This window comes from Leptopilina heterotoma, unplaced genomic scaffold, assembly GCF_015476425.1.
Source record: "Leptopilina heterotoma isolate Lh14 unplaced genomic scaffold, ASM1547642v1 Lhet_19, whole genome shotgun sequence".
Taxonomy (NCBI): Eukaryota; Metazoa; Arthropoda; class Insecta; order Hymenoptera; family Figitidae; genus Leptopilina; species Leptopilina heterotoma.
The window spans coordinates 1,317,295-1,333,225 of record NW_025110908.1 but is presented as its reverse complement, the minus strand read 5'-3'; the positions used below and the strand labels follow the sequence as shown (position 1 = coordinate 1,333,225).

At 23.2% G+C, this 15,931-nt stretch overlaps 1 long non-coding RNA gene across 1 annotated transcript in view; it reads right to left on the bottom strand.

The window, feature by feature from the left end:
- LOC122500651 overlaps positions 1-15,931 on the bottom strand; it is a 73,304-nt gene that overhangs the window by 3,503 nt on the left and 53,870 nt on the right. The window contains exon 2 of the long non-coding RNA XR_006301499.1: positions 10,013-10,205. This is a non-coding gene — a long non-coding RNA (uncharacterized LOC122500651). The remainder of the gene's footprint in view (positions 1-10,012; positions 10,206-15,931) is intronic.

Below are 15,931 nucleotides of genomic sequence, written 5' to 3'. Positions count from 1 at the left end.
TCTGAGAAATTCAATTATTTCGAATAAATATTTTAATAAAATTTTCCTTTACACTTAAATTATTTTCAATACAATTTTTCTTAAGAATTCAATTACTTTCACAAATGATACATTTTTTTAATGGGAATTCCAATTATTTAAGAAAATTTGAATAAAATTCTTCGCAAGAAATCAATTTTATTTTCATGAATAATAAACTTTTTCTCAAGAATTCAATTATTTTAAAAAAAGTTTGATAAAATGGTTTATAAATTTGAAAAAATATAATAAAATTGATTATAGAATACAATTATTTTCGTAAAATATAATATTCTTTCTAGGAATACAATTATTGTTAAAAATGTTTGTAAAAATCTTTGAAACAATTCAATTATTTTCGTAAAAAATAAAATTCTTCAAAGCAATTCAATTCTTCAAGAAATTTTAATAAAATTCTGCCCAATAATTCAATTCTTTTCAAAAATAAACATTTTCACAAGGAATTCATTTATTTAAAAAAAATTTTATAAAATTCTTCGTCAGATTTCAATTACTGACAACTTTTTAATAAAATTTCTAGATGAAATTTAATTATATTCAAAAAGATTTAAAAATTTCTGAGAAATTCAATTATTTAAAAAAATTTGAATAAAATTCTTCACAAGAAATTAATTATTTTCATAAATAATAATATTTTTCTCCGGAATTCAATTATTTTCGCAAATAAAATTCTTCACAGGAATTCAATTCTTTAGAAAAATTTTAATAAAATTTGTTTCAAGAATTCAATTATTTTCATAAATAACAAAACTTATCGCGGAATTTCAATTATTTTTTTGTACAATTTTAAATAAAATGATAGAAAATTGCATTTATTCTTAAATTTTTTTTTAAATTCGCCAAAAGAATTTAATTATTTTAAAAACAATTTTGATAAAATTCTTCATAAAAATTCAATTTGAAGAAATATTTAATTATTTATTTTTGTATTTAAATAATTGGAATTCTCGACAAATTTTCTAATAAAAAATGATTAAACAGTGAATTTCACTTAAAATTTTAAATTATAATTGAATATTAAAAACATTATAGCGTGAATTATTAGACATAATGGAATATTCGAAAAGGGTTCAAATTAAAATCTTTGAAAATTTGATTTTTTTATACTTTTAACTAACAATTATGTTGAATTAATTTTTTTTTTTTTGAGAAAGTTTAATTGCGGATTTTTTAAAAAATTATTTGAAGTTTTTATTTTCAAATATATATTTATAATAATTGAAGAATTTACTGATATTTGAAATTCTGTAAAATTGCATTGTAAACAAATGAATTTAAAAATTTTCAAAGAACTTTTTTAAAAATTATTAAAAATAATACATTTATATAGAAGAATTTTAGTTAAAAACACGAAAAACAATTTAACTTTTTGGAAAAGTTACAAATTATTGCAGAAATACAATTATTTTTAAGAGTAATATTATTCTTCGCAAAAATTAAACATTGTTCAAAAATAATAAAATTCTTTTTAGGAATTCAATTATTTTCACAATTAATAAAAAAAAAGAAGTTATTGATGTTTTTGAATAATTTTACATTTGAAGAAATTTTTTAAATAAATGTAATAGAACATTTTTTTGAAAATCTAATAATTTTTGGGGTGAATCGAGAATATTCTTTGGGGTCAGGGAAAAAGTCAAAATCAGTTAGAAAAAAAGTCTGGAAATCAGGGATAAGTGAGGGAAAAAGAAAATAAAATTTTTGTGGCAACCGCGTGCAATAAGAACTGAGGAACACATGTAGACAAAGTCGTAAGTCGTAAGTTAATTTCCTTAACAATATTCTATTATTTGCGGTTTCCAAATGCAATATAGAAGATTTGAATAGATAATTGTAATTTAGAGTGGACAGCGTAAATATACGTCCATTATTTATTGTTTTAATATACAAAGGTAGAGAGAGATCATGTTCAAGCTTGCTTTTGTAATATCTGGCAGTCGGAGCGGCGGTGGTGGATGGATTTAACGCGCGAGACCAGGCAGGGGTCAGTTATGCCGTGGACGTTAGCCAAAGGAGGGCTCCCTAAAAGAAACATAAATAAGACAAATAGGACGATCGACAATAGAAAATATCGAATGTACAGAATGCTCCATAAATCGGGGGGTGGCTACTAGAGCGATCTTTTTATGTTCCAACGCGCTCCCTTTTTACCCTCTCTCACTCTCCTTTAGAAATATATCGCCAATATCCGCAACCATTTTCCGGAGTCGTTTCTAGAACTTGATAAACTTGCTGCTGCAGTTATATGTTTAACGTACTTCTCTGCAATTAACATTTTATTTCCCAATTCAATTATAAAACGAGTTTGTATAATATTAATATGCGACCAAATTTATCATTATCACTCAAATATTTATGAGATAATTTTGTTAAAAATTCAGCACGAAAAATAAATTTTATTAGCGTGAATCTCAATGCATTTTAATAGAATAAAATTGTATTAAATTTATTATTATTACATATAGTTGGTTCAATTTCATGACACTCTGTTTGATATTTTTAGTTAATGCGATAAAGTTTATTATAAATAAATTTTAAGAGGACATTGTGTAATTGAAACAAAAATACGAACAGGGTTGCCTCTACAACTTAATTTTTCATTTTCCCTGATTTTCAGATAAAATTTTTACTTTTTCCCTGACCCTAAAGAATATTCTAATTCATTCTAAAAATGATTTGTACTCCAAAAAAATGTTCTATTCCATTTATTTACGAATTTCCATAATAGCACAATTGTTTTCAAACACCAGTAACTCCATGTTTAAATAAATATTTAATTATTTTAATTTTTCCATAGGAACTAAGATTTTCAAAATTTCCAATTCAAACCTTTTGAAATTCAATAACATAAGAAAATAAAAACTTGAAATAGGGTAAGTGTGTCAATTGTGGCGGGTGCTCCAATTATGGCGACTTTGTAAAAAATAGAATTATTTACTATTTTGGAATAATATAGTTATTTGAAAATGATAGAAAAAGTTATTTTCGACCTTACTCGATATAATTGTACGAAAAAAAACACATTTGAACTATTATTGGTTTAATTATTTAAGTACAAAAATTGTGCCCCGCCATAATTGGCACATTTTCATTGAATGTGCGTGCTCCAGTTATGGCGCGCAACACAACCTCTAAATACACGTTATTTTCCCCGCCGTAATTGGCGCGCCGAAATTGACTCAACCGCGCCATAATTGACGTTTTTAATCCTAATTCTTATTGCTTTAATTTTGTTTAAATAATTAATTTTTATAAAGTTTTTATAAAAGTTTTATTATCTATATGACACGGGCTTTTAGTTTAATAAGCCATAAATTTACTTCTTTCATTATAATTTTTGAATTTTCTATTTCAAAGACGGCTAAACCAGAACCGCGCCATAATTGGCACACTTACCCTAATTTTAAAAAATTTTGATTAAGCTTTTAGAAAAAAATTAGTTGCATAGAATTTTTAATTAAAGTATATGAAAAATTAAAATTTGTCAAAGATTTTAATTTGAAACCTTTACAAAATTTAATTATTTCTAAAAATTGCAATCATTATAAAAACTTCTCCAAAATTCAATTATTTTTTAAAACTTTAACTGAAATTTATTTTTAAATCAATTTTTATTAGGAAATTCTACGAGAATTCAATTATTTAAATACAAAAGTAAATGAATTATTGAATAATTGAATGTTTCTTAAAATTGAATCCTTAATACCTACATAACAAAATTAACAAATTTTTAAATAATTGAACTATTTTGACGAATTTTAAGAAATTTTTTAAGAATAATGACATTTTTCAAGAAATTTGATTAAAATTGTATAAAAAATAATCGAAAATTCTGCAATGAGTTTTATTATTTATGAAAATAATTAAATTAATGCGAAGAGTTTTATAAAAAAAAGTTTCAAACAATTGATTTTTTTTGTAAAAATTTATGCAAATTCTATTTTTAATAATTAAATTCCTGTGAAATTTTCATTATTTTAGAAAATAATATTGAACATTCGTGTAGAACTTTGTCAAAATTGTTTTTAAAAAACTGAATTCAACAAATTTTTAAATAATTTAATTTTTTTGACAAATTTCATAAAACTCAGTTTCGTAAAAAGCTGTATCCGCTACTCAGTAACAGTTTCATAAAATCTGCTAAATTTATTTTTTCCATGATACAGAATTGTTTATTAAAAGTACCTTGACAAATTTTAATAAAATTTTTAAAAATAATTGAATTTCTCCAAAAAATTTTATAAGAGTTTTTGAAGTAATTGAATGTCTCTAAAATTTTTATTATTTATGAAAATAATTACATAAATTTTTGCGTAGAACTTTATTAAAATTTTTGAAAATAATTGAATTTTTGCGAAGAATTTTGCTATTTATAAAGATAATTCAAATTTTAATGAGAATTTTTTTTATTTATAAAAATAATTGAATATTCTAAAAAAGAATATTATTATTTATAAAAATAAATGAATCCTTGTAAAAAATGAATTATTATATTTATGCGAAAATGATTGAATAATAATTTATGAAAATAATTTGTAAATAGTTGAATTTATGTGAAATTTTTATTATTTATGAAAACAATTATTTATTTTAATTATTTATTTGAAATAATTGAATTGTTTTGGAAAATTTTATGAAAGTAGTATAGATATTAAAAATCATTGAATTGTGGAAAATTCATTCAAAATTGAAATTTTACAAAATTCCAAATTAATACATACCTTTTGAATAAGTTCATCTACTTATGATGATTGTAAATGCAACTATTTTAAAATTCAATTAATTTTTAAATATTTAAGTAAAATTATTATTCATTAAGCAAATTACAATAAATAATTTTATAATAGCTGTTCGAGAATTAAGTTATTAAATAAGAAATTATTGTCAGAAATAGAAAAAAATGAAGGTTACGTATTAGAATTCGTTTGTAATTTAAAATTTTATGAGGCAAACAAAAAAGACACGAAAATTGAGAATTTACAGATTATTTTTGCTGCTCATTTTGAACCCCCAATTGTTTTTTCTCTCTGATATTATTTCTGCACATAATTCCATAGTGACCTTTGCATTATATTAATAATGAAATTGATCAATTCCACATCACTCAGCAAACTAATCGAGGGATATTAGCATAGATAGTCTAGCGATAGATAATTCCGAATCTTAAAGGGTTCGAGACTGGGCGTTTGATAACCGCCCCTCGCAAGTTAGCGTATCTAGTCGGTGGGGTAGAAAGGGACGTTTTGGTGTAACACGCGTTCCTTCTATTAAATTAACGTGAAGCAGAAGGGTAGAAATCACCCCCTCTAAGTAGTAGGTCATCCAGTTTGATCTTTGCGTCTTGAGAAATTTCACCATAACCTTTCCTCTAAACCCATATATATCAAACGTTATGGAGCAATATTAAATCTTAATCAATTATTCCTCATGTCGAATTTTCTTATTTTCATCAATGAAATAATTCACTCTTTATTCACTCTTTTTGACAAATATGTAGACGATATTTTGAAATAAGTGAAGTAGAAATCAATACTATAAGTAAATTGCGCGATAAGTTTCAGAGAATTAGCCCGCACATGCAATATTCCAAGACAATAATCCAACAGAAGCTATGATTCATGATATGAGGCAGCCCCTATCGAGTTAAGTTCTGTCTATAAAAGTTTCAACAAGAAAAGTGTATTTTCGTTTATCACACAGGCAAAAAGATTTCTATTGTGGTCAGGCAAAGTATCATGAATTCTTTATTCAATCGTCAATGTATAATTGCCGGGGAGTGAATAAAATATTTAATTGTAATGAGGAATAAAGATTCGCCAACTATTTTCAAACGGATTAAAATTGGAAAATTATATCGAAGAGCGGTTAATTAGAAGAAAGTCATGTAAGGTGGTAAATGATGGTTTATGGTACAAGGCGCAGAAATGTTTTCGAGATAAGCAAGTCGTCCAAAGGGGGTAAATCGTCGGGTTCTGCGAGTTTGAACGAAGAAAGGGTGTGTCGGACGGTCGTGTCCTGTCATGTCCGATAACGATAATACCTTGGGCTTTTGGCTCCCTTAGAGCCAAATATTCTCTCTAATTGCATAATAGGATGCCCGCATGAAGGAAGAACTGCAGTACAGAGAAACAGGGAAAACGGAAATTCGAACATATTGTGAGCAATCTATTCTAAACTTGTCCTCTCCATGTCTTGGAAGTGTTTTTATTATTTATCTTTGCTAAAACAATCACGCGAATTTTGTGGATAAAAAATTTTTGTGCCTAGAATTATTCTTTCTTGAAACAAAATATAATATTATAGCAAAAGTAGTATCCTTTAAATAAAGATAAATTGTCCCATTGAATTACTTCTCCCTCTCTCTCTTCTTATTTTTTCCGTGTCGAAAAAAGAAAAGAGTGGGTAAAAAAAATTCTCTATCAATTTTAAGCTGCCCTGTAGCTGAAACCACAAGTGGTAGAGGGACGTTCCCAATAAATTGATGAGACACCCTATCAGGTACTCCATATTAATTAATTGACCCTTCAGAAAAATTTTCCCTCCATTTTTATTTTAAAATGAGATCTCATTTTCCATAAAGAATTGTAGGCTTAACAGTTCTGTTTAAAAAATATACAGCGAGGCTTATTAATTTTTCTTCTTCTCAAATTATTTTAATTCAAACAGGAAAAACATGTACCTATTTTTATTTGTCTAGAAAATTAATTTTAAGCGAAAATAAATATAGTTTACTAAACAAATTTTATGATGTCTACTATTTTCGTTCAACAAAATTACAGGCTTTGTCCTATATTCTGACAAAAATTTTATTAATTTTGAAAATAATTGAATTTCTGCAAAGAATTTTACAATTTATAAAAGTAATTGAAGCCTTCTAAAGAATGTTATTACAAATTTATGAAAATAATTAAATGTTTGCGTACAATTTTATTAAAATTTTTTAAAATAATTGAATTGTGGAGAACAATTTACTTATTTATAAAGATAATTGCAATTTTGTGGAGAATTTAAAAAAAATTTTTAAACATAATTGAATTCCTGCGAAGAATTTTTATACTTTTGAAAATAATTGATTTCCTAAAAAGCATTTTATTATTTTTGAAAAAAATTGAATTTTTGCGAACGATTTTATTAGAATTTTTTAAAATAATTAAATTTCCAACAAAAAATTTATTACTTTTAAAAATAATTGAATTCTTGTGATAAATATTGTTATTCATAAAAATAATTGAATTTGCAAAGAATTTTGTTAAAATGCCTAAAAATAATTGAATTTCAGAGAAGAATTTTATTATTTATAAAAATAATTGATATTTTGACGAGAATTTAAAAAAATTTTTAAACATAATTGAATTTTTGCGAAGAATTTTATTAATTTTGAAAATAATTGAATTTCTAAAAGCATGTTATTATTTTTGAAAATAATTGAATTTTTGCGAACGATTTTATTAGAATTTTTTCAAATAATTGAATTTTCAAGAAAAAATGTATTACTTTTAAAAGTAATTGAATTCTTGTGATAAATGTGGTTATTCATAAAAATAATTAAATATTGCAAAGAATCTTATTAAAATGCCTAAAAATAATGGAATTTCAGAGAAGAATTTTATTATTTATAAAAATAATTGATATTTTGACGAGAATTTAAAAAAATTTTTAAACGTAATTGAATTTTTGCGAAGAATTTTATTACTTTTGAAAATAATTGAATTTCTGCAATCATTTGTAACTTCTCCAAAGTTCAAATTTTTTTTAGTGTTTCTCACTAAAATTCTTCTATAAATGAATTATTTTTAATAATTAATTAAACGTTTAATAAAAAAATGTAACTAATTTCAGAAGAATTTCAATTATATTTGTTTATAAAAATTCAATTATCTTGAAACAACAAAATTGAAAAATTTCAAAAATCTTATTTTTCAGAATTTTCAAATAAACTTTGCGAAAATTCAATTTTGTTAAAAAATTTTAATTGTATATCTTTTTTTAAATTATCTAATAAAAATTCTAATTATTAATCTTCGCACTAAGAAACATGAATACATTAGAATGTGACTCTTTATTAAATTCAACTATTTTTCAAATATTAAATTAAAATACTTTGAAAATTCGATTTGTTAAAAAGTTTTTAATGAAATTCTTTAATAAATTTAATTATTTTCCGTTGAATTTCACAAAATTTCTATTAATTCGATGATTTTTTTAAAATTCATTTACATACTATATTTGAATCAGTGATTAATTTTTTACTATCAAATTAATTATTTTTAACTAATTTAAGTTTAGAGAACAGTATAAAATATAAATATCTATAAAAATTGAAATAAAAAGCGATTTTTTAAAAACAAATTAAAATAATAAAACTTTTTTTAATTTGGTGACAAAATTCCCGGTTTGGCATAATATTCCTGGCTTATTCCCGGTCAAATTAAATTGGCTATTTCCCGGATTTCCTGGTTAGTAGACACCCTAAAATTTATTACAGGAATGTCCCTAGTAATAAAAAAGTTACTTTTTATAAAAAAGATACTTTTTACAAAAAAGGTGAAAGTTTTGGGTTTTTCGGTACAATGCTTATTTTGATAATTTTTTACTCTTAAACAATGAAACATAAAAATTTGGCCGAGTACAGTTTCGAAAGGTTTTTTCATGCTCATTCGATTGGAAATAAGCATTTCGAAAAAAAAATTTTTTTGGACCAAAAAAAGTCAAAATTAAAAATAAATTTTAATTTTTGGGGGGGAAGGATACGATTTTTTTTTTTTTTTTTTAACGAAAGTTGAGGTTTTTTCCTAAAAGAACATATATATATATATATATATGCAATTCCACGTGAGATTTAGGTCGACCTCTTAAAATCGGCCAAAAATATTTTTTTTATGTTCTGTATCGAAAAAAAACAGATACGTATTTTTTTATTTTTGTTTAATTGTCCAAATTTTCGAGTTATGAATTTTCGAAATTTTGGACTTTTAATTGTAGACCTATATTCAGTAGCTTATAAGTCCGAAAATATTGAGTTTAGGAAAAAGTTGTCAAAGTATGGAAGTTTCAGTTTTCTCTCGACTTTTCGGAAATGTAAACAAAAATTTTTTTTTTTAATTTGTTATTAAAAAAATTTTTTTTTAAACAAATTAATTTTTTTTAACTTTGGGCCGGATTTTTTTCTATTTTTTTTAAATTTATTTATACCTTATAATATAGAGAAGATTTTCCAAAATGTCCCGAAATGGGCCTGATGTGTTAAATGAGTTTTAAAACATTTTCAAAAATCACTTGCAAGCATCACAGTGGGATTTTTTTACAATTAACTTTTTAAAACTGTCTACAGCGTACAATTTTTAATCTATTTAAGTGTTTTTTGTCTTAAATCGAAGGATCTTTTTCAATGTTTAAACATTCTAGTCCTACTTTTGCATATATATGTCCTTTTAGGAAAAAACCTCAGCTTTCGTTTAAAAAAAAAAAAAAAAAAAAATCGTATCCTCCCCCCCCCCAAAAAATTAAAATTTATTTTTAATTTTGATTTTTTTTGGTCCAAAAAAATTTTTTTTCAAAATGCTTATTTCCAATCGAAAGAGCATGAAAAAACCTTTCGAAAGTGTACTCGGCCAAATTTTTATGTTTCATTGATTAAGAGTAAAAAATTATCAAAATAAACATTGCACCGTAAGACCCCTTGATCACTTGACGTGGAATCGCTCATATACTCAATATGTTAAGAGCAAAAAAATTTTATAAAATAAAAAAGCAATCAAAGAGCTTTAAAAACATTCACTGTTTACTTTTCCCTAATTTCCAAGTTTGAACAACACGAAAGAAATCTTATACAGTCTCGTGTGTTTTACGTCTGCATAAAACATCAATTACATTATGCGAATAATGTGTAAACGAATAGTCTTTTTTTCTAGGGAGCGAAGAAACGGCATCAAAGACTTGTCGAGCGATAAAAACAGAAAAAAAAAGAACTTACCTCCAACTTTTATAAGAATGAAATAAAAGACAAGCAGAATGGCGGTGGATTTGCATTTCCCTCACCCCGGTTTGTCTCCGTTATTATGCGATCGATCTACTGTCGATTGGCCACAAATTTCCCATAAATTCAAATTCTGACGTCTTAATACTCTCTCTTCCATTTATTTTGTTCTTCGCCACAGTAGAAAATGCTAAAAAAAAATAAAAAGAAATTAATTTTTAAATAGTAAATAATTAAAAATTCATCTCTGCAAAATTAGAGAAAATACCTACAAAATAATTTGGCGAAAATCTTTAACATCTTTAATTGATAGATTTTAAAATATACATTAATTTTATTTCAAGTAATAATATTGACATCTTTCAACTTTATATGAAAATGTTTCTTAATCAAAACCCAATGGTGATAATGGAAAAACTGTTAGTTCACAATTATAGAAAAACAATTTATTTTTATGAAAACAATTTCCAACTATTTTTGAAATACAATTTTATTCACGTGTGTAAATAAATAATTCTTAAATATTCGATATGGAAATAAAAATAATTAATTCTCACATATGTAAATAATTAAACTTCTATGCTTTATTAATATATGCTATACACTGGAAATACAAAACCAAATTCAATTTTTCTCTCTTAAAAATTTACAAGCCTTTTAGGGATACAAAGTTTATTTTCCGATATATGTTAATTAAATATCTGGTCAGAGTTTACGGTGTGAAATATCGACAATGAAGCGAGTATGTGACAAGTAAAAGAGCGAAAAAAGTATTCGCGGCTTATGACATAGCCACAGATTTTCGATTTTTAGTTTAATTAAATACTTCCTATTGCGACGATACCATTTTTGATGGAATAACAGTTTAAATATTACAAAAAAAATTCCCCAACATTATTTATTATCACACGAAATAATTTTTTTTCAATACTTTACAACATCCTTTAAAATACCAACACCACTATATTATATAGAAATATTGACCAATTTATAATGAAAATCGTTTTTTCAAAAAAAAAATATATTTTATTTAAAATGTCCAGTATTGAATAGACAAAATGTATTTTTCAATTAATTCTCGAACAATTTAACAGATTAATTAATCAAAACAGATAGACTGGCGTCTGGAAACACTCAACAGTCTGAATGTGCAATAAAATAGAAATAAAAATTGGTTTCATATTTGTACTTTTATAAATATATTAATTTAACGTCAAGACATATGTGGGTTTTGAATAAAGTGATAATCAATTATGGATAAAGTAAAAAGAATGGTTGAATATATTAAATAAATAATATTTTGGAAACTTGACGACGACCTGTAAGCATTATTATTACAGCTAAAATTGTACGTTTTTCAAGATTAATGGTAATTAATAGAAAATTCTTTGACAAGTTGGCATGAATAAATGTCTCATTTTTACTCTAGATATGAAATCAAAAATTCTTTAAGTTTATAATCATTAATTTAATAAGTTGCCTGAGCAAAATTTTTAATAAGACTTCATTTTTACTGTAAGATGCACAGTCTACATTTTCTGTATTTATAATATAAATAATGTTATGAATATTATTTATATTCTTTAATTTTGACATTCATGAAGCAAAACAAATTTCTATTTTGTAATTATATTGAAAAAATTTATTTTCACATTAAAGAAAATAATTTGATATTTATTCAGAATTATTTGTGCCATAATTTTTTGAGTTAATAAATAGCGTGGGAGACGATGGCACTGTGTAAGCAGGAACGTTTATCGTGTCATAAAGTTCAAGCAAACTTAACTTTAATTCCTTTCCCGCGTAGCGCGTCTTGTGTATAATATCCCAATATTAAATATGGAAATGAATATTTATGAATAATCATTGTATTTATACAATGTGATGTACTTCTCTTTGTAAACTCGCCATACTTTAAAGACTTTTGTTGCAAATAAAACATCAAATTTTTCAAATGAGAAAATTTATACACGAAATATGAATTTACTTCAAATAATGAATTACTATTATTATTATTATTTAAATATTTGTTAGTTTTACGTCCAAAAGTTTAAAATTTTTTTCCAACTTCGTCCAAAAATGGTCAAAAAATTATTATCAGTAGTATTTTTATTAATATTATTTTTATTATTACTATTTTTGTTATTATTCATTCGATTTTGTTTTCAATTCGAAATAAAACATGACAAAAGAAATTAATTATTTTGTAAAGCATGCTTTTTCCTGTTTTCTTTTTTCATTCTTTAAATAAATATTCAGCAGGCTTACACTTCATCTATCACGTAACTCAAAAAAAGGGACATCAAGTATAACCATAATCCATAAATAAGTCTCTCGCTACTGAAGACTTGATGGTTCTCTTTTTTATGTTTTTCTTTTTTTCATGGAAATGCCATGTTGTTATTGCCCTAGAGTGTTTTGATGACGAAGTGGATTATTGGAGAATCCCTCGCAAACTTTGAACCCCTTTCCACACTATATACCTCTCCTCCTCTCTATGTATCTATTGATTCAATACAGAATCGAATACCGTTAAAATTTTTCTTTTACTCGTGACTCAACAAAAATATGTAAAAAATAATTTACATAGTCTCCTCGTCTTATACCATCTCTCTCAAGTATTATAATAAATAAAGAAGAAGAAATAAAAAATTGCAAAAAAATAATGGTAAGACAAAATCAGAAAACTTGACAAACAATTATTGAAACCAATATTAAAAAAAACTCCAAATATTTAAATTTCAAAAAACAATACTTTCACAGTAAATCGTGAGGTATTAAAAAGTGTTGCAGATTAAATTAACATCAAAAAAGATTAAAATAATCAATTTTAGTGTTATTTTTTAGTTTTTTACAATGAATGAAATTTTAGTTTATTAATTTTTTTATAACTATAAAACATGAAGATATCGATAACTCCGAGTCGAAGACTCGGAGTCATCGATTTCTTCATATTTTATAATAATTTAAGATTACCAAGTAATAAAATCATTACTTTATATTATAAGAATATTATACTTCTTCAAAATTATTTTCATTATTTCAATTCAATTATTATTTTCAAAAATTGAAAACTACAATTTTACTTTATATCTATTATTTTTAATAATTTTCGAAAAAGTTCTTTGGCAATTTTCAATTCCATTTTTTTACAATATTCAATTTCACGAAATTTCAATTATTCCTAAATTCTTTAATTAAATGCATATTAGAAAATAAAAACTTCAAATAGTATAAAAGAAAATTCAATTAAACTTTTTCATAAAAATTAATTTCAAAATTCAATTATTTCTAAAAATCCACGCTATATTGCTTTTAATATTCAATTATAATCTAAAATTTTAACTAAAATTCATTTTTATGAAATGAAAATCAATTTTTATTAGAAAATTCTACAAGAATTTAATTATTTAAATGCAAAAGTAAATAATTTATTGAATAATTGAATATTTCTCAAAATTCAATTCTCATAAAGAATTTTAGTAACAAATTTTTAAATATTTGAATTTTTTTCTCGAATTTTATTAAAAACCTTGCATGAACATAATTACTTTTTTCAAGGAATTCAATTATAATTGTATGAAAAATAATTGAAACGCTGCGATAAATATTATTATTATTAAAAATAATTGAATCCTTAAGAAGAAATTTATTACTCTTGAAAATAATTGAATTTCAGCAATAATTTGTTACTTCTCTAAAATTGCATAAAAAATAATTGAAATTTTGCAATGAGTTTTAGAATGTATAAAAATACTCAAATTCCATTGAAACTTTTATTATTTACGAAAATTGTTGAATTATTGGAAAGAAATTTATAAAAAAAGTTGTAAATAACTGAATTTCTTTGAAATTTTTATTATTCGTAAAAAAAATTGAATTACTGCGTCAAAATCTATAAAAAAAATTTGTAAATAATTGAAATCCTAGAAAATTGTATTAAAATAGTAGATATTGAATTGAGGAAATTTTTTTAAAATAATTGAAATTTTGTCAAGAATTTTATTAAAATTTCTGAAAATATTTGAAATTTGTCAAGAATTTTATTAAAATTTTTTTGAAAATAATTGAAATTTTGGCAAGAATTTTATTAAAATTTCTGAAAATATTTGAAATTTATCAAGAATTTTATTAAAATTTTTTTGAAAATAATTGAAATTTTGGCAAGAATTTTATTAAAATTTCTGAAAATATTTGAATTTTGGAGAAAAATTTTATTATTTATAAAGATAATTGAAATTTTTGAGAAAAATTGTATTATCTACAAAAATATTTGAAATTTTGACGATAATTTTTAAAAATTTTTGAACATAATTGAATTTCTGCAATAATTTGCAACTTCTCTAAAATTAAATTTTTTTCTCACGTTTTTAACTAAAATTCTTTAATAAATCCATTATTTTCAATAATTTTTAAAAACGTTCTTTAAGAATTTTCAAATTCATTCGTTTACAATTCAATTTCACAAAATTTCAATTATCCGGAAATTCTGCAATTAAATATATATTGAAAAATAAAAACTTGAAATAATTTAAATAAAAAAGCTATTAAACTTTTAGAAAGAATTAATTCTACAGAATTTTTGGTCAAAAATATGAAAGATTAAGAATTTCAATGATTTTAATTTGAAACTTTTTCAAAATATAATTATTTCTAAAAATCCACGTTATAATGCTTTTAATATTTAATTATAATTTAAAATTTTCACTGAAATTCATTTTTAAAACCATTTTTATTAGTAAATTCTACAAGAATTCAATTATTTAAATACAAAAATAAATAATTTAGGTATTAATTTCATGTTTCTTGAAATTAAATTCTCATAAAAAATGTTATCAACAAATTTTTTAAATCATTAAATTCTTTGGACGAATTTTAATAACATTTTTAAGAATAATAACATTTTTTGAGGAATTCGATTAAAATTGCATTAAAAATAATTGAAATTCTTTGCTGAATTTTATTATTTATGAAAATAATTGAATTTCTAAAAGAATTTTATTATTTATAAAAATAATTGAATCGCTCAAAAAATGTTAATATTTGTGAAAATAATTGAATTATTGCGAAGAAATTTATAAAAAAAATTTTAAATAATTGAATTCCTGTAAACATTTTTATTATTTATGAAAATAATTGAATGTTTGCGTAGAATTTTATTGAAATATTTTGTAATAATGGAATTCTTTTGGAAAATTTTATTGAAATAGTAGATATTAAAAATCTTTGAATTTTAGAAAACTTTTGAAAATAATCAAAATTTTGACAAGAATTTGATTAAAATTTTGTATAATAATTGAATATCAGAGAAGAATTTTATTATTTATAAAGAGAATTGAAAGTTTGACGAGAATTTAAAAAAATTTTTGAACACAATTGAATTTAGTAACTATGTTACTAAGTTAGTAAGTTAGTAACTTACTATTCTCCCTGGAAAAGCTAAATTCGTTGAATTTTTCCAAATCGTTGACTTTGATGTTTTATTTAAAGTAAAATTTAATTAATAGTTAAAAATAACACCAAAATATATTATTTTAATCCTTTCTGGTGTTAATTGAATCCCATAGGTATTAAACTGTTGCAGATTATTTTAATCCATTCTGGTGTTATTTTAACTCTTCACATTTTACTGTGGCTTTGAATATTATTTTGAAAAAGGAAAAAAGTATAAAATTTAAAAATTCTGAACAACGACTATAAATTGGTTATTTTTTTTACACAAGATGACATTAAAAATTAAAAAGGTGGAAAAGATGGGTTTTCGAAATCAACCCCACATTTTGCAAAAGAATATAAAATTTTAAAATGAGCATAATTATAGAGCACAAAAGTGTATATACATTGAATTTGTTAGGTATCGTGCAACTAATTACAGGTTGACATATTTACGTATTGTCGCATATTAGATATTGAAGA